This window comes from Schistocerca cancellata, chromosome 1 (assembly GCF_023864275.1).
Source record: "Schistocerca cancellata isolate TAMUIC-IGC-003103 chromosome 1, iqSchCanc2.1, whole genome shotgun sequence".
NCBI lineage: Eukaryota > Metazoa > Arthropoda > Insecta > Orthoptera > Acrididae > Schistocerca > Schistocerca cancellata.
In genome coordinates, this window is record NC_064626.1 from 474,573,262 (window position 1) to 474,600,864 (window position 27,603).

At 40.9% G+C, this 27,603-nt stretch overlaps 1 protein-coding gene across 1 annotated transcript in view; it reads left to right on the forward strand.

Moving 5' to 3' along the window:
* Window positions 1-27,603, forward strand: part of LOC126183625 (synaptotagmin-14) — a 614,192-nt gene that overhangs the window by 395,172 nt on the left and 191,417 nt on the right. The window lies entirely within an intron of this gene.

A 27,603-nucleotide genomic window follows, 5' to 3' on the forward strand; every position in this document is an offset into this window, starting at 1 on the left:
GTGATACATGTACCTTTGTGAACTTATTATTTCTGAGAACGCATGCTGTTACAGTGTGATTACCTGTAAAAACCTCATTAATGCAATAAATGATCAGAATTATGTCCGTCAACCTCAATGCATTCGGCAATACGTGTAACGACATTCCTCTCAACAGCGAGTAGTTCGCCTTCCGTAATGTTCGCATATGCATTGACAAAGCGCTGACGCATGTTGTCGGGCGTTGTCGGTGGATCACGATAGCAAATATCCTTCAACTTTCCCCACAGAAAGAAATCCGGGGGCGTCAGATCCGGTGAACGTGCGGGTAATGGTATGATACTTCGACGACCAATCCACCTGTCATGAAATACGCTATTCAATACCGCTTCAACCGCACGCGAGCTATGTGACGGACATCCATCATGGCCGGCCGATGTGGCCGAGCTGTTCTAGGCGCTTCAGTCGGGAGCCGCGCGACCGCTACGGTAGCAGGTTCGAAACCTGCCTCGGGCATGGATGTGTGTGATGTCCTTAGGTTAGTTGGGTTTAAGTAGTTTTAAGTTCTAGGGGAGTGATGACCTCAGATGTTCAGTCCCACAGTGCTCAGAGCCATTTTGAACCATCCATTATGTTGGAAGTTCATCGCCATTCTGTCATGCAGTGAAACATCTTGTAGTAACATCGGTAGAACATTACGTAGGAAATCAGCATACATTGCACCATTTACATTGCCATCGATAAAACGGGGGCCAATTATCCTTCCTCCCATAATGCCGCACCATACATCAACCCGCCAAGGTCGCTGATGTTCCACTTGTCGCAGCCATCGTGGATTTTCCGTTGCCCAACAGTGCATATTGTGCCGGTTTACGTTACCGCTGTTGGTGAATGACGCTTCGTCGCTAAATAGAACGCGTGCAAAAAATCTGTCATCGTCCCGTAATTTCTCTTGTGGCCAATGACAGAACTGTACACGACGTTCAAAGTCGTCGCCATACAATTCCTGGTGCATAGAACTACGGTACGGGTGCAATCGATGTTGATGTAGCATTCTCAACACCGACGTTTTTCAGATTCCCGAGTCTCGCGCAATTTGTCTGCTACTGATGTGCGGATTAGCCGCGACAGCAGCTAAAACAACTACTTGGGCATCATCATTTGTTGCAGATCGTGGCTGTCGTTTCACATGTGGCTGAACACTTCCTGTTTCGTTAAATGACGGAACTATCCGGCGAACGGTCCGGACACTTGGATGATGTCGTCCAAGATACCGTGCAGCATACATAGCACACGCCCGTTGGGCATTTTGATCACAACAGCCATACATCAACACGATATCGACCTTTTTCGGCAATTGGTAAACGGTCCATTTTAACACGGGTAATGTATCACGAAGCAAATACCGTCCGCACAGGCGGAATGTTACGTGATACCACGCACTTATACGTTTGTGACTATTACAGAGCCATTTATCACAAAGTGAAAAAAGTGTTACAACTTAAACATTCATATTTCTTTACGTATTACACGAATATGTAATAAATATCCACCGCCACCTTAACCAGCACCGCCTCCTTCCTCTTACCCAATGTGGCTTCCGGCCTTCCTTCTCTGCTGACGACCAGCTCCTTAACCTTACCCATCTTCTTTCCCTCCAACTTAACTCCCGTCGCTCTGCTATCTTTGTTTCCCTTGATCTCCAGAACACCTATGACCGTGTCTGGCATCCCGGGCTCCTTTTCAAACTCCAGACCTATGCACTCCCCATCAACTTCGTCCGTCTCGTTGCTTCCTTCCTCTCCCATCGTCCCTCCTATGTGACTATCCACAATTCCCACTCCCGTACTTTCTACCCCTCTGCCGGCGTGCCCCAAGGTTCTGTCCTTTCCCCTCTCCTCTATCTCCTGTACACTGCTGATATGCCCAAACCTCCCCCTCCTGGTCATCTTCTCCAGTTTGCTGATGACACCGCCTTCCTAGCCCTTTATCCTACCCTTCAACGGTCCCAACGTACCCTCCAAACCCACCTTGACCAATTCACCGCTTGGTGCAACCAGTGGTTCCTCCGTGTTAATCCCTCCAAGACCCAGGCGATCATCATAGGCCACACCACCCGCTCCTTCTGCCTCCATGATTTCTACCTCACCATTTATGGCCGTCCTATCCACCTCACTCCTACCCTCAAATACCTTGGCCTCACACTCGACCGCCACCTCACCTTACCATCCAAAACAAAGCTCACAACCGCCTCCGCCTCCTGAAACTCCTGTCCGGCCGGACGTGGGGTCTGCATGCTTCCACCATCCTTCACACCTACAAATCCATGATCCGCCCCATCCTTTGTTATGCCAGCATCGCTTGGATTTCCGCCCCTCCCCGGTTCTATAAAGTCCTCCAAATCCTCGAATTCCATGCACTCCGCCTCGCCTTCCGCATCCCCCTTCTGTCCCCCACGCGCATCCTCTATGACCTCATCCCCTTCCCCCACCTTCTCCTTTTCCTTGAACACATCCGCACACTATATATTGTCTGCCGCCTTGATCCCCCTCACCCCCTGGTGTCTCCCTTCCTCTCCACTCCCAACCAGTTGCCGCGCCTTTACCGTTGTGTCCCTCCCTCTCTCCATCTCCACACCCTCCATCTCCTTTCCCAACACAACTTCCACCGTCTACCCCTCCCGGGTGATGAGCTTCGCCCTGACATCTACCCTTCCTACCAACTCTAACCCCCTATTCCTGCCTCCTCCTCAGGGCTCCCTCTCCCCCCTCCCTCCTTCTGAGCGGATTTTCCCTCCTACTCCCCCTCCATCTCTTGTGCCTTCTTTCAGTGTCTCTGCGCTCCCTCCTGCCCTGTCTTCCCTTTTCCTCTCCCGCCCCATGTGTCTCCTGCCTCTTCGTGAACCCACGGTTGCCCCTCCTCTCTTCATCCCGCCGCTTCCCCAGCTGCCCCATGCTCTCCCCTCCTTTTCCTTCCTCTCTGACCTTTCCCTCGGCAGGTCCCACCTGGTAGTTTTATTCTTCGTTGTGTGTGCTCCAAGTGTGTTTTAAGTGTGTTGTTTCGGAGTGTTTTTAATACTGTGGCCAACTTTTAACCTGTGCATGCGCATCCAGTGTCTTCTCTGTGTTTTACGAATCGCCAACTGTGTTTTTTTTAACTTTCTGGTGACTTTTTTAACTGTCCCCAATGAACGTCCACGTGCCAGTGTATTTTTACCTCCATTTTCTCCCCTTACTCTGTTTTGTGTTCCCCTTTTTTATCTCCTTATGAATGTGTTATTTTATTCTTGTTTTAGTTGTCGTATCACTCGGCTGAAGAGCAGCGGATTGTGCTGCTGACAGCCCTCCCCTGCCCATATGGGATAGGGGAATGAAATCACAATAAAGAAAAAAAAAAAAAAAAGAGTACTGACACGATTAATGTGAGATAGTTCGTCAGTTGGCTTGTGTATGTAAGTAAAATTACAGGGATTTTTTTCTTTTTACTTTTTTCAAGCTCCTTCTATATTGATAGCCAAAGATTAACACTGCAGCGTCAGTTTATCATATTCTAAATTGCAACAATTGCGGAGCGCCAACAAAGCGCCGGCCGGAGTGGCCGTGTGATTCTAGGCGCTACAGTCTGGAGCCGAAAGACCGCTACGGACGCAGGTTCGAATCCTACCTCGGGCATGGATGTGTGTGATGTCCTTAGGTTAGTTAGGTTTAATTAGTTCTAAGTTCTAGGCGACTGATGACCTCAGAAGTTAAGTCGCATAGTGCTCAGAGCCATTTGAGCCAACAAAGCACGGCTGCCGCACGACTGAAAAGGGGAAGGCCTCAGACATGGCCAACCGATTCGGCTCACATTTGGCAAGTCGCTTGTGTGCAACATAAAATGAAAAAGTCTAGGATATTTTGGATCAACAACCCCCCATTGTTGAGAAAACTATCCCTAAAGTTCATGACGCGCAATCGACTCACAAATGACGAGATCGATAAATAACTGGAAACTGGGCATTTTTCACTAACACATATGGTGGCCGCAAACGCATATTTTCCTAGAAATTGGGGAAACAAATTTTTTTACTGGCGCTTATGTACTCACTCTGTTTAACGAAAGCTTCGCCGGTGTGACTACCAAGTCGTCTGGTTGCAGAGCGGAGAACCTGTGTTCAAATCCCAGTTGCATTCTGCAGTTGTTTTTTGTTTTTGTTTCTACCGTTTCGAAGTTAGTAGGTATGGGAGGGTTAACAAGATAAATAAGTCAATAGGAAATAATAACAAGTTAGACAAATAAATTTCTCAAACATTTTGTATTAGTAAATAGTTAAAAATTTAATCCTGGTCCATTTACAATGTCTCTTTCACTCACTCCATTAAATGTCCTCAGTTTCCTTCGAACAAATAGATGAATCACACTTGTTATGCAAACATTCGAAACGAATATACTTGTGGCACCAAAAATGTCTAATTAAAGAAATCTTCGCGCAGCTACACCGTTCCTTATGAAGACTCGGAGAAAAACAATTTACGAAGACTCGAAAGAAAATAAACTTGGTTTACAGTATACTGTATTTAAAAATATTTCTTTTTCGGGTCTCAATTTCGATGCATCGCTAGAAAAATCGGTGCTGAAAGCTGATCATGAATTATGCTGTGAATCATTATTGCATCTGCTCCTTGTGGAATTCCCGCTGGGTTTCCAGAAGCGGGATGTAATTTTGAAGCCTCGAAATAAAAGTTTTAACCTTGGCGACAAAAATAAACATCACATAGGTGGCACACAGATGTGCAGTTTAGCGGTGTTACCTCTACAGTGTTAGTCGATCATGCCTCGTCATATATAAGCATACTATCACACATGACGGTGTTAATTTGTTCACCCCAGGAAGAAAAGACTTGTTATCAGCAACGTAGTGTTTTAAATTGCTTACAGATAGGTTTTGTAAATTGAATTCTTCTACTTCCCGTATTTGGAGCATGTGAAGTAAACATTTTTAACGAGTCAGTTAAACGACTGACCTCTTATATACCCTGAGGACCAAATTAATCGTTAGGTTGTTATAAGCACGGGAAAACTTTAGGCAACAGTTTTGCAGATACTTTGATGGAATATTACGCCGTGTGCGAATGCGCTATTTTGTGTACACTACCAACTACAGAAAGGGTTAGTTCTTCTCCCTTATGCGATGACGTGCGTCGAAAGCTCGTCTTCGCAACAATCTTACTCGGAATTGTTTTCATAGAACGAGGCTTTAAATTTTAATTATTTACTAATCCAAGTCGTTTGAGAAATTATTTGCCTACTTTGTTATCATTGCTATACTTACCTTATTAACCCTTCTGTTCCTCCCAGTTTCGATGCAGAAAAAATACAGATGAAAAAAACCTGCAGAGCGCAACTGGGAGACGAACACAATTTCTCTGCTTCCCAGCCAGGTGCCTTGGTCGTTACACCAGCGACGCTTCGTTTAACAGGCGTATGTCATAGGTATGTAAATAACAGTCTCAAATGTTTGTTAGGAAAATATATTTACGGAGCCAATCATATGTTGATGAAAAATGCTCAATTTTCAACTACGTATCGTCCCCGCCAACTCTGATACGATTGCGCGTCATGAACTTGGGGGTAGTTTTCTTAAAAACGGGGTTGCGTTGATCCGCAATATCTTAGTCTTTCATTTTATGTTTTACGTAAGCGACTTGCCAGACATGAACCGAATCGGTTAGCCGTGTCTAAGGCCTTCCTCTTGTAGACCTATGTGATCATTACATTTCATATCCCCGCAAACTGTTTAACCCGGTTATTTGTTTGTTTCGACTGATTACATATGAAATGCGCTATTTTATATTTTCTTACACTTAAAGTAAGTTGCCAATCTCTGTATCACTTCGAAAGCGTATCAATATCTGGTCGGATATTTTTGCAGCTTTATTAGTTGCTACTTCATTATCGAGTCAGTATTAAGAGTGTCAGTAAAGCACGACACGAACACTGTCCTGTTACAACCCAATTGGGCACGCCTGATGTTATTCCTACTTCTGTTGATGACACTCTATCCAAGATAACACATTCCACCAAAAAATCCTCTGTTCAGCCACAACTGTTGTTTGATACGCCGTATAATCGTACTTTCGTTAATAAATGTTTATATGATACTCGGACAAACGCTTATCGGAAGCCAAGAAACACTGCATCTCACTGACTGCCTTGATCCATGGCTTTCAGGTGTGTCGTCTGAGAAGTGCAAGCTGGGTTTCCTATTGTTTACGGAATCCATGCTGTTCACTTGGAGGAGGTCATTTTGTAAGCGATACTTATAAAATAAATTCAAATTCCCTCGTGTCACTTTTTCGTTGCTGTGCATGATAGGCGAAAATATTCAAACATAGTAAATAAACGAGGCAAAATGAGATTGACAGGAAGTGCGAAGTCGCAAAGCAGGAATACCTAGTCAAGAGCTCCGACGGCAAGATGAGAAGATAGATGGAATATATAAAAGAACAATATAAAGGAAAGAAATGTGATGACAATATTATTGTAAGACAAGATTAGGTGAATGAAGACGAGAGGGGTGATGTCATATTGCGAAATGAATTTGAAAGAGCACTGAAATACCAAAGGCACCTGGAGTAGATGAAATTGGTTCATAAAATGATGGTCAACGTATTTTAGCATATATGACATAAATGCATCAGCTCGACTTTTGTCAGTGGAGCTATACTCTTTCTTGCCACGAATATAGCAGTTCTTCATTGGATAAATTCGGCGTTGGAAATGTGTCATAATGATGACAGGTAATATGAAGTAAAAACGTATTTAAAATTGATTTCTTCTGTAATTCTTCTAGCAAACTGAATCACGCATCTAAGGGAAGATGCGACACTCAACGGAAAAATGTCTAGCTGGGATATGAGAGACTTGAACTGTTATATACGCCAATGAACTGCAATGGAATCGCTGTCTACGCAGATCAAGACTGTCGTGAGGCATTCCAGAGTTATATACAGTATGTTCTCCCCGAAATAACTGATTTGCTAGAGAACCCATTGACAGTGCTTCAAACGAAGTTCAAAATCACTTGCGTCTTATTCATATTGCAGACAGGTATAGAAGTACTGATTTTGTTTCTGTGCCGAATACACAATAATACCAATAATACTTATTTCACTTTCTGCTTTATGGCACCAGAATCGTGAAATATTACTGCTGCACTGTAAACAGTATTATTTCACATGCGTATATTTCACCAGTAAGTTCTAGTCTCACGAATCACTTTGAGGGGACTGATGCAGATATAGTTAGTCGGACAGTGTGTGAGGGGAAATCGATATGCGTATACTTCTACTGATCTCTGTACATTTAAATGATGTTTTCTAAAAAAGATATAATGTCCACTAATTCTGCGTTTGTAATATACATTTTTCACCTAAAAAGTAGTTACTAATCTGTAACGTATACACCCTGTAAAGGTTTTATGAAGGGAAATCGGTAAATGAATTTAGATAGGCACAGCAACAAAGTTGCTCTATCTAGACAGTAGTTTTGCTGCATTTCATTTAAATTCTTCAGAGAACAGTACACAGCTAATAATATATTTCGATTCATATCTTACAAATTATTTACATTCATGGCGGAACTTTTTGAGAGAACCATTAAGAGCCGGACGGTGCTTCGAGCAAACCGCGTCTAGAACAACAGTAGAGCTGAGAGCGATGTCACGGTAGGTAAGGCACTGATCTCACATTCGGAAAGAATAAACTTCAAATAGTTGTCCAGTCATCCTGGTCTGAATCTTCCATCGTGTCCCTAAATGAATCAATGGTAATTCTTGCTTGGAAAAGGACGATCGATCTCCTGCCCCTTTCTATGCTTGTGTTCCGTCGCAGATGTTGCGTCCTTGGCAGGATTTTAAAACTGAAATGTCCTTCTTTCCTTTAACAACAATAAACACACCGGACAATATACAGTCATCCTCAGAAGACATAAAGGGAAATCTGTTCTGTAAATAAAACCGGCTTTTCTTACTGCAACTGTAATTTGTTTTTCCCAGACGCGTTTCGTCTTTTTCTTACTCTAATGCTTCTTCAGTGGGATAGTATTTTGGCATCTGCGTTTCCTCCCATCTGGTTTGGAGGTCGCACTACGACTTCATTTCCGAAACATAGGCACAATTTTATATTCTGAACTTTTTCTTTCACACTCTTCACCATGTTTCTCCTTCTTCTTCGTGGTGCATTATTACTCTTTTGCCACTAGTTATAGCTATTTGTTCGAAAACTGCTTTTAAAGACGTAACTATTGTGTGTTCATTATGTGTTTCCTCCTCATAACAGTCACGTCTTTAAAAATTCAGTTCGAACAAACAACTGTAACCAGCGGAAAAAGAGTAATAGTGCGCCACAATGGAGGAGGAGAAACATGGTAACAGTGTGAAAGAAAAAGTTAGGAATAAAAAATTGTGCTTATGTTTCGAGAATGAAGTGGTAGTGCGACCTCCAGACCAGCTGAGAGTAAACACAAATGCCAACAAACTCTCCCCCCGAAGATGCCTGAGTAAGAAAAAAGCGAAACGCCTCTGAGAAAAAAAATTACAGTTGCAGCAAGAAAAGGCAATTTTATTTACAAAACAAAGATTTTTCTGCTTCCTGCGGAGGATGGCCACGCAATCAAACTTGACGTCAGGGGAATAGCGAATAACACTTCTAGAAGCTGAAGAAATGAATTAAAATTTGTGTAATGTCCAGGACTTAAAACTGAGTCTTCTTGCGTGCTAGGCAGGTGTGCTAGCCATTACGGCACCACAGCAGAATAGCCAACACATCTGCATGGACTATCCTAGTCCAGTGCCCTTCCTGACACAGGCTTCAGTACACGCCTTCAGCCAGCTGAAGCCATTCATAGATGATGACATTCCGCACAGATACAGAATTGCCATTATGTTGATTGCTACGATTCACCCGTTATTCGAAGTAGTCTCATTTCATATGGGACTAAGATCAGCTGCGACAGCGTGTATAAGTCTTTGTCAAACCAGGAGCGTGTAAGTGAAACCCCGTGAATACACCTGTTGTCTTCTCGGAATACGGGAGAAACCACAGCATAGTAGTCATGAAGATCAGAAGAAAAACCAGCACTTGGTTACTGAGAATGTTGAAATAAACGATTTGGTTCATATTCAGGACAATGTTAATGAATGGAACCAAGTCGGGGTATGGAAAACATCTCCAAAACATTACAGAAGCAACTCTAGAAAGGATTGCACCCCTCGCACACTGAAGATTAAGCACCTCATTGGGCTGTCAGTGCACTCGATGCCTTGTATCATTTGAAAAGAGGCAGTGGTATGTAGCTCCCTCCAGTGCTCGCTCGGAAAGGGGTTGACTTACATTCACTGACCGCAAAAATTCCTGTCTGTCGTAGACAAGGCGTGATGCTCATCTCCAGTGCCTGTTAGGTAGGACTATTTTGCGGCCACTGTTCTCACGTCATGATGCATGGGTGCGAATGGTACAACATTCGGTGTAGACACGTTGCGTGTTGAACTACTAAGAAATCACGCAACTTCTTTCACAATATGGTTCATAGGAAGTCTAAATACGATAGTCCCATGCACCCACATAACGACGTCGACCAATCCTACTGCGCCAATTACTCGATAGCTGCTTATCTATATAGTATACAAAAGGCAATGCCTGACTGGCTTCCCAGCCCAAGCCGCAAAAATGGGAACTTGAAATCTGGTGAGGGTGTTGATCTTATACTGTAGGCATCGTTTAAGAAAGGATTTTTCCAAATTGCACCTCTAATTGGGTGAAATACGGAATGAAAAGTTTTTGAAAATATATCACTATTAAGGCAATTTTAAATCCAGACCCACGAAAACTGGTATTTGGTTTCTCGGTCAGAAATAAAGAAACGTGTGTTTCAGCATTTTTGAAAGTTTAACTCTTCTGAGGGTGAAATAATAGATGAAAGTTTTTTGAATGTAAACAATTAGTAAAGAACTACTAAAGGATTTTTAAAACTGCCTCTATGAATTGGTATTCGACTTCTCGGTTATAAATTTAAAAAAATGTTTGTTTCATTGTTTTTGGAAATTCAACTCCTAAGAGAATGCAATAGAGGACGAAAGTTTTTATGGAAATATTTCATTGGGCAAGCATTTTTAAGCTAAATCGTTGAAAATTTGTATTTGGCCTCTATGTTAGCAATAAAAAATACACATTTCATAGTTTTCGGGAATTCAATCCCCATGGGTGTTAAAGGTTTTACGAAAATATTTCATTGTGAAAGCATTATTAAAGCTAAACCCTTTAAATGTTTCACTTTCGGACATTCACCCTCTAAGCGGGAAAAGGACCAAACTGATTCACTGACTCATCATCGCTCAGACCACCCCGCTAAGAACAGAAACTTGAAATTTGGAGGGGGTGTGGAGGTCACACTGTAGGTGTCGTTTAAGATGGTATTGCTCGCAATTCCACTCCTAAGGGAGTAAAATAGGGGATGAGAGGATTTGTGAAAATATGTCGCTATTAAGGCAATTTTGAAGCTAGAACTACGAAAACATATTTGGTTCCTCAGTCATAAATAAAAAAATACATTTTTCAGCATTTTCGGAAATTCAACCACTAGGGGGTTAAAATATTGGATGAAATATTTTTTGAAAATAAATCACTATTAAAGAACTACTAAAGCATTTTTAAAACTACATGTATAAAATTGGTCTTTGACTCATTGTCTAGAAATAAAAAATACGTGTTCAGCGTTTTCGGAAATTCAGTTCCCTAAGGGGTGAAAAATTTTTAAGAAAATTTTTCGTTACATTAAAAAATTCTGAAAACTATTTCAATGAAAACTGGTTTTTCACTTCTCGGTTAGACACAAAGAAATACGTGGTAGGGAATTAAAGTTTCTACGGAAGTATCTCCACACGAAAGCAAAAGGTATGATTAACAAAATCCTTGGACTCCAGCTACCAGAAGCGCTTTCTAGTCAGAAGTACATTCGAAAAAGACCATGCTTCTATGGCCTTAATTAGCGTGAAAAGTTTAGAATGTCTTGCAATTTCTGAACATAAAAATTCTATTAGTCTGCGCAAGCGAAGTAGGGGACGCTAAACTACTGTGAAATAATTATAGCACTGCACTCTTCATTGTTTTGGTATTATAACAGCGAGACAATAGAACAGTATACAGGTAAGCAGACGAGAGTACTCCCTTTTCGAGAATCATATTCACACTAAGGAACCCGTGGAATTATGCGCAAAGGGAACCTCTGGTTGTGTACTCTTTCAAGACAGCGACTGCTAGCGATGTTGAATGCTTTCAACCCCTTCCGCGCATGCGATACGTTTGCCTGTGCTTGCTCCGTGACGTTTCCCCTTCACGAATGTGAACGAGCTACGCTATAGACACTATTTCTTCCTGTTCCTTTGCGGTATGTACATGAGTGGATTTATTTACCTTACAGGATGAACTTGTGCTGTGTTCGACTGTAGATGTCGCAAGCAGTCGGCACGTGTCGCAATTAAGCAGGGCTAATTAGCAGGGGTGTCTTCTGCTTGCGCTGCTGCTGCTGCTGCAGGCCACTCGGCCTGACAGCGGTAGAACGACGGGCTGGGCCCAACAGAGATACTGCAGCTGCTGCTAGGAATACCCGCAGGGCAAACCGTCGCAACCAGTCACAATACGAACATGGCGCAACATTGCGCACGTACTCTTCAGTCGTCTTAAACTAAAGCAACTACGAACCCGTTGGAGTGGCGTAACGTTCTAGTCTTGTCGAGACATGTACTTACTGTCGGTGTGGTCCCCGGCCCTTTTGAGCTACTTTGTCTCCTGCATTTCTAGACAGCCTATTCCATCCCTGTACTGCTAAGCTGCTAAGCCTGGGGAACATCAATCTATTACTATGATTGGTTATGAACTGTAGATTAAAACTGAAGAAATTGCAAAAAGGTGGGAATTTAAGGAGATGGGATCTGGATAAACTGAAAGAACCAGAAGTTGTACAGAGTTTCAGGGAGAGCATAAAGGAACAATTGACAGGAATGGGGGAAAGAAATACAGTAGAAGACGAATGGGTAGCTCTGAGGGTTGAAGTAGTGAAGGCAGCAGAGGATCAAGTAGGTAAAAAGACGAGGGCTAGTAGAAATCCTTGGGTAACAGAAGAAATATTGAATTTAATTGATGAAAGGAGAAAATATAAAAATGCAGTAAATGAAGCAGGCAAAAAGGAATACAAACGTCTCAAAAATGAGATCGACAGGAAGTGCAAAATGGCTAAGTAGGCATGGCTAGAGGACAAATGTAAGGATGTGGGGGTTTATCTCACTAGGGGTAAGATAGATACAGCCTACAGGAAAATTAAAGAGACCTTTGGAGAAAAGAGAGCCACTTGCATGAATATCAAGAGCTCAGATGGAAACTCAGTTCTAAGCAAAGAGGGGAAAGCAGAAAGGTGGAAGGAGTGTATAGAGGGTCTATACAAGGGCGATGTACTTGAGGACAATATTATGGAAATAGAAGAGGATGTAGAAGAAAAGAGATACGATACTGCGTGAAGAGTTTGACAGAGCACTGAAAGACCTGAGTCGAAACAAGGCCCCGGGAGTAGACAACATTCCATTAGAACTATTGACGGCCTTGGGAGAGCCAGTCCTGACAAAACTCTACCATCTGGTGAGCAAGATGTACGAGACAGGCGAAATACCCTCAGACTTCCAGAAGAATACAATAATTCCAATCCCAAAGAAAGCAGGTGTTGACAGATGTGAAAATTACCGAACTATCAGTTTAATAAGTCACAGCGGCAAAATACTAACGCGAATTATTTACAGAGGAATGGAAAAACTGATAGAAGCCGACCTCGGGGAAGATCAGTTTGGATTCCGTAGAAATGTTGGAACACGTGAGGCAATACTGATCTTAAGACTTATCTTAGAAGAAAGATTAAGGAAAGGGAAACCTACGTTTCTAGCATTTGTGGACTTAGAGAAAGCTTTTGACAATGTTGACTGGAATATGCTCTTTCAAATTCTAAAGGTGGCAGGGGTAAAATACAGGGAGCGAAAGGCTATTTACAATTTGTACAGAAACCAGATGGCAGTTATAAGAGTCGAGGGGCATGAAATGGAAGCAGTGGTTGGGAAGGGAGTGAGACAGGGTTGTAGCCTCCCCCGATGTAATTCAATCTGTATATTGAGCAAGCAGTAAAGGAAACAAAAGAAAAATTTGGAGTAGGTATTAAAATCCAGGGAGAAGAAATAAAAACTTTGAGGTTCGCCTATGACATTGTAATTCTGTCAGAGACAGCAAAGGACTTGGAAGAGCAGTTGAATGGAATGGACAGTGTCTTGAAAGGAGGACATAAGATGAACATCAACAAAAGCAAAACAAAGATAATGGAATGTAGTCGAATTAAGTCGGGTGATGCTGAGGGAATTAGATTAGGAAATGAGACACTTAAAGTGGTAAAGGAGTTTTGCTATTTGGGGAGCAAAATAACTGATGATGGTCGAAGTAGAGACGATATAAAATGTAGACTGGCAGTGGGAAGGAAAGCATTTCTGAACAAGAGAAATTTGTTAACACCGAGTATAGATTTAAGTGTCAGGAAGTCGTTTCTGAAAGTATTTGTGTGGAGTGTAGCCATGTATGGAAGTGAAACATGGACAATAAATAGTTTGGACAAGAAGAGATTAGAAGCTTTCGAAATGTGGTGCTACAGAAGAATGTTGAAGATTAGGTGGGTAGATCACGTAACTAATGAGGAGGTGTTGAATAGGATTGGGGAGAAGAGAAGTTTGTGGCACAACTTGACTAGAATAAGGAATCGGCTGGTAGGACATGTCCTGAGGCATCAAGGGATCACAAATTTAGCATTGGAGGGCAGCGTGGAGGGTAAAAATCGTAGAGGGAGACCAAGAGATGAATACACTAAGCAGATTCAGAAGGATGTAGGTTGCAGTAGGTACTGGGAGATGAAGGAGCTTGCACAGGATAGATTACCATGGAGAGCTGCATCAAACCAGTCTCACGACTGAAGGCCACAACAACAACAATCTCTTAATTAGGCTCAAAATATTTTCCAGTCACAAATTCTTCAGAAATGTAAGGAGATCGAATTCGTACCGCAAGATCACGGACGTAGTGAATAAGGTGGACGTTCCAGCAATTCACGCTTCAGATTCTTCAGTTTTCTCTCTGCCAAAGCATTTTTGTGAGCAGATGCATTAGCGTGAGGGAAATGCGATTCGTTTTTCTTGTATAATTCTTTTTCATTAGTTTATTAAACAAAGTAAGTTTTCAGTTGATGGATACGTGCACCAACACAGGCAATCGTATATTCCAGGCAAGTATCTAGACACGATTCGGAGCAATACTGCAAAAATGCAAGATTATGCTGCCTATTCGTCGGTGAACAGACAAATAAGACTTCGATACTTTGTTTCGTCGAAGGACAACTGTGGATCATTTACCAGTGAAGCTTCTGCGTAGTGTTTAGTCCAACTAATCGAGGTATAGTTAGCCTAGCAAATCATTAAACAAATGGTGAAGGACCACTTTCTCAATATTTAGAAGTACCGCAGAAGTGAGCATTGAATAGCGTAAACGGTCGCCCATTGAATTAATTTTTCGTTTACATTTTCATGCTTCTTAGTGGTGTGCTACAGTAGTTTAAGAGTAACTGCAAATATCCAACTGTAAACTACGATGTTTTAACAAGAAAAACATACTGCCAAACGTTTAATGGAACTGTTGCGGCTAATAGCGAAATTTATTTTCCATCTCGCTCCGATATTCAAATAAATTTAATGAGACTATCACCACATTCGTCTAATAACCATCGTCGCGTGTACTGGACTGTTTTTGTGAAGCGCTTTCTTTTAAAATGTAAATAATGTTTTGAGCAACGCCTGCGTTAACGGCTGATCTACATAGAAACTTGATAGAGTACCCAAACGCGTCTTTGTAGGAGTATCGATACTATTAATCTTGCACAAAATGCAAATGAGTAACACGGTAAAAGAATGATATCCAGTCTCATTCACCTTTTTCGTATTGTCCATGTAAACTGGTGGCGAACATTGTTCTCACAAGCTTGCCACACAGCACCACTAAAATTTTAACTGTGTGCTTTTTATCATTTGTTTGCATTTTACCATTTTTATCAAGACATGTATACGTGGGGAGTGCCTGGTATGCTCTGACTGCATGTGAATGTAACACGACAATTTTATAAGTTCCAGAAGATCAGATGATGGCAGCATAAGACTGCAGAGTCCGGTCATCTGGGAGCAATAGAAGAGTCTAGACTGCGTCTGCGTATAAAGTGTGTTCTTTTTCAATCTTACCGATCGTCCCACAGCACAACATGTGTACCTCAGAAACACCAGCTTCCTATGAAGACTGTAGCCTTAATCTGTTCTGTGAAGAATGATTTATTGCTTAGTACGGCGGATGTATATCAGATTTTTTGTGGAAATTGGGGTAAGTCATATATAGATCAGTCAACACGGACTGTTCTTGAGAGGTGCGTGAACACCGAAGATACACACGCTTACTACAGATGCTGCAGGACACTTCTTCAAGCAGTATCGTATCTCTGATCTCATCTTCATCTAAGTACACTTCTCTTTCTATAATATTGCATTCAAGTTCATCTCCCTCGTATGGGCCCTCTATATACTCCATCCACCTCTCATCTTTCCCTTCTTTGCTTGGTCTGGTTTTCCACCTGAGCTCTTGATGTTCATACACGGCTTCTCTTTTTCCCACAGGCCTCTTTAATTTTCCTGTAGGTGGCAACTATCTTTCCCCTAGAGAAATTTGCTTCTAAATCCCTATATCTCTCCTCTAAGTCACTCCTGCTTAGCCACTTTGATGAACAAATTAATTTCATATCTAGAGAGCCTGTTCAGATTGATTAGTTTCTTCTTAATAATTTCAATGGTTCTGTTAACTGATATATTGAGGTATAACTTTTCTACATCTAAGGACACAAATTTCATGTCTGTGCTACTGTTAGGTTATAAATGTTACTGGCCAAATCACAACTATTTTTGACTGAATATTGTCTATCGTAGTGAAACATGTTTCTTTAAAAACGTGAGATATTTCCTGGCATCTTTACTGAAAGGACCACTGCTGTCAACTGTCAGGCATATGTTCCTTATGGACAACCTGTGCCCTAATAGTAGGTGTACATGGATCCATGTCCTTAAGCTGCTGAATTTCTCTGGTATATAATAGTTTTTCACGCAATTTTTCTGTGTTCAGAGGTTAGGTCCCTATCGATCCTTTTATTATTATTTTCATTGATAAAGCTTTAATCATAGGTATATATTCAGCTTTCCCCCCTATCACCACCGAGTTTCCTTTGTTCGCCTTCATAATCATGGTGCTGATCCGATCCACAACAGATCCTTCATTATTGTTATTATTAAAGGATATTTTAGGTTCACTATTCCTTGCACTGGTGGGTCGGCTAGCCTGCCTGTGCAATAAAGATAGCCACAATGGAGGGGCATCTGTTGAGTGGCCTGACAAATCTCTGGTACCTGAAGAGGGACAGTTGCCTTTTCAGTAGTTGCAGGACAGCAAACTAGCTTTGTAACATTCATCAAAATGGCCAGCAAACAGATGAAAGCAAGGGAAAACTACAGCCATAATTTTTCCCACGGGCATACAGCTCTTCTTTAGGGTTAAATAATGACGGCATCCTCTTGGGTAAAATATTTCAGAGGTAAATTAGTCCCCCGTTCGGATCTCTGGATGAGACAACTCCGAAGGATGATGTCATCAGGAGAAATCAAACTGGCATTCTACTGATCAGGGCTTGGAATGTTAAATCCCTTAATCATGCAGGTAGGCTCGAAAATTTAAAAAGGGAAATCCAGAATTCAGGATGGAATGTAACAATATAATGAAAAGGATCATTGCTAATCACCACACACCAGAGATTCTGAGCTTTCGGTCAACAAGCCCTCTGTCAAAAATATACGCACGCATGCACAAACTCACACTCACACTCACTCTCACTCTCTCACTCTCTCTCTCTCTCTCTCTCTCTCTCTCTCTCTCACACACACACACACACACACATACACACACAAATGTGTCTCACAAGCACATGGTCACAGTCTCTGGCAGCTGGAGCCAGACCGCGAACAGGTGCACATTATAGGAGAGGCAACTGGGTGGGGGAACGGGGTGGGGGCTGGGATGTGGAGGGCGAGGGATAGCAGCATAGGGGTGGGGGATGGTAAAGTGCTGCTGAGAGCTTGCAGGGATGGGGTGGAGAGTACGGTAGCTAGGTGCAATCAGGAGATTAGATGGTGGGTGGGGGAGAAAGGAGGGGTAGTGGAAATGGGGAGAAGTAAAAAGATTAGTTGCTTTGGTGGAATGAGAGCTGTGTAGGAAGGGACTAGACGGGTAAGGACAATGGCTAATGAAGATTGAGAGCAGGAGGGTTAGGGGAATGTAGGATATATTGCAGGGAGAGTTCCCTCCTGCACGATACAGAAAGACTGGTGTTGGTTGAAAGGATGCAGATGGCACAGGCTGTGAAGCAGTCACTGAAATGAAGGACATCATATTGGGCAGTGTGGTCAGCAACAGGGTGGTGTGTTGTTTCTTGGTCACAGTTTGTTGGTGGCCATTCTTCTCCGAACATATTTGTATGGAGTGTAGCCATGTATGGGAGTGAAACATGGACAGCAAACAGTTTAGTCAAGAAGAGAATAGAAACTTTTGAAATGTGGTGCTACAGAAGGATGCTGAAGATTAGATGGGAGAAGGGGAAGAACACGTAATTAATGATGAAGTAATGAATAGAATGGGGAGAAAAGAAATTTGTGGCATAATCAGACTAGAAGAAGGGATTGCTAGATAGGACACATTCTGAGACATCACAGGATCTCCAATTTAGTATTGGAGGGGAGTGTGTGTGTGTGGGGGGGGGGGGGGTAAAAATCATAGAGGGAGACCAAGAGATGAATACAGTAAGCAGATTCAGAAGGATGTAAGTTACAGTAGTTATTAGGAGATGATGAGGCTTGACCAGGATAGAGCAGCATGGAGAGCTGCACCAAACCAGTCTTCAGACTGAAGACTGCAGCAATATCAACAACATTAATGATTTTGTTTACAGCTACTGCAACCCTATTTTGCTCAATCTTTGAACTTTCTAGAGCATCAATGGTATATTTCACATATAAAAAGCATCTTTAATAGCTCTATCACTAATCATAGTACTCACATTATATTACATTAACTTCAATGAACACAAGGAGGTAATGTTAAGCAGATACTTGAAATATAAAGCGAATACTAAAATTAGTGGCACAACCATTAAATACATTACCTTGAATGTGAAATATGCTACTGACTATTTAAAGACTTCAAAGACTGGGTGAAGTATGACTGCAGTAGCTGTAAACAAAATTGTTAAGAATGAATCTAATATGTTCTGCAATTATAGAAGTATTGAAAAATCAACTGTGGATGGGACGAGCAGCAGAATCACTGTTGAAGGTGCCATCATTATGAAGGTGGATATGGTAAACTCAGTGGTGGTTGTGGGAAATGCTGAATATGCAACTAAGACTATAATATTTTTTATGAAAATAATATTAAAAGGATCGATACAGACCTAGCCTCTGAAGCATGGAAAAAACTGAATAAAAAGATAAAAACACAAAGAGAACTATTTTCAAACAGAAGTACAGCAGCTTAAGGCCATGAATCCACAAACACCTATGCTTAGGGCACAGTTTAAGTTCCATAAGAACATATGATTCTAAGACAGATTGCTGATGGAACAGGTGGTCCTTTCAGTAGAGATGCCAGGAAATGACACAGTTTTTTACAGAAAAATAGTTGTGATTTGGCAAGTAACATTTACAACATACCAATAGCAGCAGACATGACATTTATGTCCTAACATTAGTAAACTTTACACTAATATACCAGTTAATAACACCATTGAAATTTTTAAGAAGAATCTAATCAGTCAGGAAATGATTTCTAGATATGAAATTCATTAGTTCATTCATGTATTGTCATTAACCTTGAAGTCTAATTATTTTAAATCTAAATTACCAAATATACCTTCAAAACAATTAACTTAACATAGAAAGCTCTATTTCTTGTTTTGGCTGATATTTTTGTCAACTAACTTGTAGAAGTTTTTCACTGAAAATCTCACTTTAATAGAAAAGATGCTGCACTACTTTGGATACGTGATGACAAGCTTTGTTAGTCAATAGTAATAATCACATTATTAATGAATGATTTACATAAGAAAATCAAGTTTACATGTGAAGTGGAAATCAATGGTTCCATTATTTTTTTTTAGATGAAAATGGAAAAAGACAGTTCAGGGATTTTTCAGGAAAAATACTTGCACTGATGCTATTGCAAAATATGATTCCAACCATCCAAGTCAACATAAAAATGCTTTTTCAGTTTTGCTATTAATTGCCTATTCAGTCTCCCACTATATCTAGATATATGATCCACAAACCACCATGAAGTGCAAGGGAGAGGGTACATCACATTGTACCAGTTATTAGGGTTTCTTCCCTTTCCATTCAAGTATGGAGGACAGGAGGAATGACTGATTCAATGCCTCGGTGTATGCTGTAATTATTGTACCTTATCCTTATGATCCCTATATGAGCGATACATAGGGAGTTGTAGTCTTGAGTCCTCATTTAAAGCCAGTTCATGAAACTTTGTTAATGGACTTTCTCAAGACAGTTTATGTCAACCTTCAAGAGTCTGCCATTTCAGTTTCTTCAGTATCTCTGTGACACCCCCACATGGACCAAATACATCTCTGACCATTCCTGCTGCCCCCCTCTGTGTATGCCCATTATCACCTATTAGTCCTCTTTGGTATAAGTCCTGCACACTTGAGCAATGTTCTAAACTTGGTCACACAAGTGATTTTCAAGCAATCTCTTTTTTAGAATGATTTCACTTACCCAGTATTCTACCAATAAACCAATGTCTATCACCTGCTTTACGCACAACAGAGGCTATGTGATCATAACATTACATATTCCCACAAAGTTTTACACGCAGGTATTTGTATGACTTGGCCGATTCCAGCAGTGACTCACTGATAGGATATTTCTTTGTTTTGTGAAGTGCACAATTTTACATTTCTGAACATTTACAGCAAGTTGCCTATCTTTCCACCACCCACTCTCACAAGCTGGGTAAGAAGTAAGAGCTAGATACCATTAAATACAATGGTAAAGAGAAAGAATATACTCCACATTATGTAAATAAAATTTATTGTACAACTACTACTCAATACAACAAGATGGAAGGTAGCAAAAATAAATACTGTATATATATTTGCCACACTACTGCAAGATTAGTACAAGAATAGCATCAGTCTTTAGGAAACATAAGGTAATGGTGTCATTGTCAACTACAAATAGCCTAGGGTATAACTAAAAGTGTTGACAGGAGTATTTGTCACCAATCAGGAGTGTATAAAATTAATGTTCGCACTGTGAATCCTGTTATGTGGGGACAGACACAAAGAAGACTAGAAACTGGGCTTGGTGAACATGTGGCATGGATAAGCGCAACATAGCTGAAAAAAATCTGACTTCGCTGCCTAGCTAATTGAGAGTGGACACAGTATTCTGCCCTTGGTGGTGAAAAGCAACCATTTTTTGGGAGCTTTTCAATGGCCACCTACTTCAGGACAGAAGATGTTCACAACTGAGGAGAGACGTAGCATGTCTAACAATTTCCCCTCTGTATATGACAACACTTGGCAATGCACAGTGTGAGAACAAATCTTGTTACTACGATTTTTCACTTTTATCTTGCTTATTAACATTGTTAGCTTCAATTGCATCAAAATCTGTATAAATTGATATGCTGGTAGTTAAACTATAAGGCAGTTTATATACTTTAATGCATTTCAAGTCAAATGATGTTTTTACGTTACTATTGATGGGCATATTACATTAATAGGAAGCAATGTAATTACAATTATCGAGTATGAACGGTTACTCTAGGCTTTTATCAATGTATAATTTTTATAAAAAGTCTTACAATATTTTGAATTTTATTCCACATTTATTATGTGGTCACTTGTCCACAAACTCAATGACTCAAAACTTTTAACACGATATTTGCTTTATGCCAAAACTATTTAATTTTAATAAAGGTTATTGGGTTTTAATTTTTTAAGTTTATTATCAATTTTATGTAAAACACATTGTACTGGTAACAAGAGTTCATGTTAGTGGAACAGATGGTTGTTCTACATGTATGATGTAAGCTAAGGCTGCTTGTACTTCTCTATAAACAACAGCCTCAGAATCTGGCCATGTATGACCTAAGGTCATATAATAAAATGTTGTCAGAGTCTTAACAAGCCTATATGACTCAATTTAAATGGTATGTTATCAAACTTCACCAATACTAGTGTACAATGTAGTTTTAATTTACATATTTTAAGTATTGATTTCCATATAATTGCTTTTTATTTTCTTTGCAATGAAGATAGCTACACTCCTGGAAATGGAAAAAAGAACACATTGACACCGGTGTGTCAGACCCACCATACTTGCTCCAGACACTGCGAGAGGGCTGTACAAGCAATGATCACACGCACGGCACAGCGGACACACCAGGAACCGCGGTGTTGGCCGTCGAATGGCGCTAGCTGCGCAGCATTTGTGCACCACCGCCGTCAGTGTCAGCCAGTTTGCCGTGGCATACGGAGCTCCATCGCAGTCTTTAACACTGGTAGCATGCCGCGACAGCGTGGACGTGAACCGTATGTGCAGTTGACGGACTTTGAGCGAGGGCGTATAGTGGGCATGCGGGAGGCCGGTTGGACGTACCGCCGAATTGCTCAACACGTGGGGCGTGAGGTCTCCACAGTACATCGATGTTGTCGCCAGTGGTCGGCAGAAGGTGCACGTGCCCGTCGACCTGGGACCGGACCGCAGCGACGCACGGATGCACGCCAAGACCGTAGGATCCTACGCAGTGCCGTAGGGGACCGCACCGTCACTTCCCAGCAAATTAGGGACACTGTTGCTCCTGGGGTATCGGCGAGGACCATTCGCAACTGTCTCCATGAAGCTGGGCTACGGTCCCGCACACCGTTAGGCCGTCTTCCGCTCACGCCCCAACATCGTGCAGCCCGCCTCCAGTGGTGTCGTGACAGGCGTGAATGGAGGGACGAATGGAGACGTGTCGTCTTCAGCGATAAGAGTCGCTTCTGCCTTGGTGCCAATGATGGTCGTATGCGTGTTTGGCGCCGTGCAGGTGAGCGCCACAATCAGGACTGCATACGACCGAGGCACACAGGGCCAACACCCGGCATCATGGTGTGGGGAGCGATCTCCTACACTGGCCGTACACCACTGGTGATCGTCGAGGGGACACTGAATAGTGCACGGTACATCCAAACCGTCATCGAACCCATCGTTCTACCATTCCCAGACCGGCAAGGGAACTTGCTGTTCCAACAGGACAATGCACGTCCGCATGTATCCCGTGCCACCCAACGTGCTCTAGAAGGTGTAAGTCAACTACCCTGGCCAGCAAGATCTCCGGATCTGTCCCCCATTGAGCATGTTTGGGACCGGATGAAGCGTCGTCTCACGCGGTCTGCACGTCCAGCACGAACGCTGGTCCAACTGAGGCGCCAGGTGGAAATGGCATGGCAAGCCGTTCCACAGGACTACATCCAGCATCTCTACGATCGTCTCCATGGGAGAATAGCAGCCTGCATTGCTGCAAAAGGTGGATATACACTGTACTAGTGCCGACATTGTGCATGCTCTGTTGCCTGTGTCTATGTGCCTGTGGTTCTGTCAGTGTGATCATGTGATGTATCTGACCCCAGGAATGTGTCAATAAAGTTTCCCCTTCCTGGGACAATGAATTCACGGTGTTCTTATTTCAATTTCCAGGAGTGTATTTGGTTGCTGAAATCTAGATCCACAGTTAAAAAAAAAAAAAAAAAAAATACAGATTAGATTTGCAACTATTTGCTGAACCCCTTTTCCTTCTTGCAATGCTAAGCATTGTAAAGGCTACACAGTTGTGCATGTGTTTGAAAAAAAGTAAAATATCAACATTGTGAATGAGATAAGATGTAAATTCAGTCACCAAGTTTTATTAGGCATGGTCCTAATCATCCTCTGACAAACTCACAGCACGTATGTGGGGACGTATAGTGCAAGGAATAATATGAACCACAGTGTGGCTGATAACTTACTACATTCACAAGTATTACTAAAAGTACGGGTCAGGTGCCAAAATAATGTCTATAGACCTTAATTCAAGAACAATTGGATTTTAGGTGCACATGTTAAATTTTATAGCAACCTATTTTTTATTTTCTGCTCAAATTATCCACATGCATGGGTAGCTATTTATTATGTACACACATATATTGTAATTGTGATTTTGAAACAATTTACAAACTGCTGAAGATGCCCTTTGTCCATGTCCTCTTAACAAATGTACTTTAAAAAATAAAACTATATAAAAAGAAGAAAGTTTATTTGACTGCAAATATAATGGCAGAATTATACAATGTTAAAAGAGGAATCATTGATCAATATTAAAGTCATTAAGTCATTTATATTTGCACTAAACAGTTATTCATCAGATCTTCAATTTCCACAAGGTAATGACATACAGATACGTAAGAGCCATAAAAATAAAAGTTCAGAATATGGGGTTGGTTATAATTTGTTTACAATCATTTTCTTCATATGGCTGCCAGACAAAGTAACAGTATACATGAAGAAAATATTACACTACCAAACAATTATTTAGGCCTGCTGACTTAAGGCCAATGTCAAAAATAGCTAAAAAAAACCGGAGTAGTGTCAGTGCATTCTAACAAAGTAGTGGAAGTGCTGGCCATGAGTCACTGACAGACTATTCCATGCGCTTTTAACTGAAAATTGTGAAAAACCCTGTTTTGGCTACGGGGAAAAGGAAGAAAAATGTTTTGGTGTGCACCCTGTCAGGTATCAAGTCACCACATCTGAAGGATCCACCAATATACCGAACACTATATGAAAAGGAATTTCTGGACTGAAAATGAGTCTCTAATGATTTGTACCAATCTCAAAATTAGCCATTCCCCATCCCTGCAAATCTTTATTCAGTGCAAAAACTGAACGGTACAACTAATTTACATTTGTTCTGAAACCCCAATCTCGTTATCAACTATAAGAAAAAACAGCATGCAATGAGAAGAAAACTTTTAATCTTAAGGAGGCTCATGTACTGAACTACATGAATAGAAAGGGAAGAAACGATGATGTACAATACTAATGTCTGTGATAAAAATGAACTTGAAAAATGCTGCAATGTGGTGGTAAAGTGACCTTATCAGTGTATATTCACATAAAAGATAAGTAACTATGTACAATTTGTTTTGCAGAAATTTCATGAAAACTTTTGTACATTCTGATTTATGAAGGAAACATATATGATTGTTCTTTTGCATTTTTTTTTTTTTTTTTTCGCAGATTAAAACTTCTGAACTGATGGTCTCTCGCTTGTTGTACTGTTAATTTTCAAAATACATGACTGTTTCATTGTGTGAAAAAGGCACGTATTTTTTCGATAGTTTCTTGTGAACAGAGGATGAATTCAGAATCTATTGGCCTATTAAATGTTCCTCTTCCACATCTGCACCATTGTGAAAAAGTTTTCATTATGGCATTTGACAGATTATTTGTGGATACATACATGATTGATAAACATATCCAGCATAGTTACTGAGGAACATTTATTTGTTCTGCACACATTGACAGTAGTGGAAAGGAATTCATATCTGATGCATTGTTATTCAGTTGTACCTCAGATGTTGCACTTGCCATACTACAGCATTAATTCGTGTATTACAGAGTACCACTCTGTGTGCATTGAGTATTACATGTCTGAGAACTCATAAAACTCATCGTTCTCAAAACATATTTGGGCACAATTCTCTGTGTGAAGAAACTAATTTGCAGTAAAGCTAACAAAGCATACTCCTACCATCAAACATGCCTCTGGTGTTTTGCTCCACACCATGAAGAGCAAGCCGAGATGATAAATACATTTCATATGCTTTACAGCAGGGATTTCATGGATTTTTTCTTTTTTGTTGATTTTGTGATAGGTGCTCACTTATTGGGCTGCACTAACACTTGCTTTGGGCTGCATGCAATCTGTGGTTTGGACACCCTGCTTTACAGCCTTCTGCATTAGATATTATGGTGATTACAACACTGTGTGTATTTCCTTACTCTAGTGTGATGCAACATATGAAACTCTATTATATTTCCAAATTATACACGGTGTCCTGCTTAAAAGTCATCAGGTGTACTTTCTCTGGTGTTTCGGCAAATATTTGCAATGAGTAGCTCAAAATGGTTCAAATGGGTCTGAGCACTATGGGACTCAACAGCTGAGGTCATAAGTCCCCTAGAACTTAGAACTACTTAAACTTAACTAACCTAAGGACATCACACACATCCATGCCCGAGGCAGGATTCAAACCTGCAACCGTAGCAGTCACACGGTTCCAGACTGAAGCGCCTAGAACCGCTCGGCCACCATGGCCGGCGGAATGAGTAGCTGTAGTCATCCCAAACAAATACAGCTCATCACATCTTCCATGCAATGCCCATGGCTGGTGGAAATCATTCGTTTGCTTCTCATTACAAACAACATTATTTTTAAAGTGGAATTTTATGTAACCAATCAATAGAGTGGCGCAAATTACTCTAGTGTGATTTTTGTTTTATTGAGATGTATTATCAGGGACATCTAATAACACGAAGAAGAGCCAGTATTCCAGCAGCAATAGCATTGCACTGGCCTGTCCTGACTGCTATCACTAAGCTAAAGAGGTGCTCATTTGATGCTGGTGTGCTGGTTTTTCTTCCTGTTTTAATGTCACTGTTAATACACATCAATAAAACAAGAATCACATCATACTAATCTGAGACCGCTCTATCAAAAGAGCATGTAAAATTTCACTTTAAAAATAATTTTGTTTGTAGTGGAAAACAAACTGACTCTTTCCACTAACACTGGGCATTGCATGAAAGATGTGACTAGCACTATTTATCTCGGATGACACCAGCTATACATTGTGAAACCAAATTGCAAATATCTGCTGAAATGCCGGAGAAAATATGTATGACAACTTTTGGGAGGATATCTGGTCTAGTGCAGAGAAAAACTACATAAATCTAAAAAAAGTGTAACTAGTGAAGCACCTACAGAAATAGTGTTACAACTGAAAATAAAAACAGTGGATTTTCTGCACTGCATTGCGTCTTCAGTGATATACCTTACATTTCTGCCAAGCACGAATGGAACAATCTATTAATTTTGTACTTAGATATGTTAGAGAATGCTCAGTCAGAAGATTTCATACAATTATAGTTTCTCGAGTACTGTTAGTCAACACTGTCATAACTTGTGCATTAGTTCAACTGTCAGACTAAATCAAACTCAAGAATAAACCCTATTATTAGGGAATGCACTCATAAAGAGTATGCATTAATCGAAAGAAACAAGTGCCAAAAAAGATTAAAGAATGATGACTTTTCTTCCCTTCAGAGAACATTTAAATCCACACCTGGCCTTAGCTAGTGTCCTATCATACCGTCCCTTCCATATTCCTGTATCATCATCTATTTTTCTACTAATTTTAATCTGTATTTGTACATTGAAATATTTACAAAATTCTGTACAACCAAATTCCAATTGCATACCATTGATTGCCTTCTTTTCCCCAAAATCCACATTCCTTTTCTATGAAATTCTGTGCTTAAGAAACACACTTTCAGAGGGCAGGGCTTTTGTTGAAGATAGTATAATTTTCTTGCACCAGTCTACGTCTGATATCGGTTTTGAGCATCTCCAGCTATGCAGCAGATAATGTCACCAGTATGTCTACAACTGAGTCATCATCACTATTATTTTTTGTCGAGTCTCTATTCTCTTTTCAACCAGTCATGGCTGGAATTTGCTCTGCTAATTGTTGATTGAAACTAAGGGCTAAGTCTGCCATCCACTGCATTTCTCTATGCTCATAAGTTTTAATTTCTTCAGCCAGATTGACCATAAAACTCAAATCTTAGATTTGTTCTTCCCTACTTGCAGATCTATTCCTGTACTGTAATTTTGTGATTACTTTCCATGTAACTCATTTGTCATACAAGTTAATCCTTTGATTGCCAAACAAGTTAATTTGTCTTGCTCCGCCACTCCCCAGGTGCTGCCTCTGAATTTTCCTTCAATGGTATTGACAACGTAATTTAGGCCTCCTTGCCAACCCCTGAGCACTAGTGTCGAGTACAGATATGCCAGCCATTGGTTATCTGAGTGATGTTGACATATTTTAGGGTTTGCTAGGGTATTTCCCCCAAAACTCACTAGTTTTTCACTGTTTTGACCTCTAAGTTGTATTTAGGACTTTTCCCTTTTGTGATGTCACATTTTTCTAGTTATTTATTCTACAAAGAAAATGATAAGGTAATGTGGTTCTGCTGAGTAAGAGAGCATGATAATACTCTTAAAGAGTGCCAGTGACAAATTATTAAGTGTCAGAGTAAGTAACAACTTC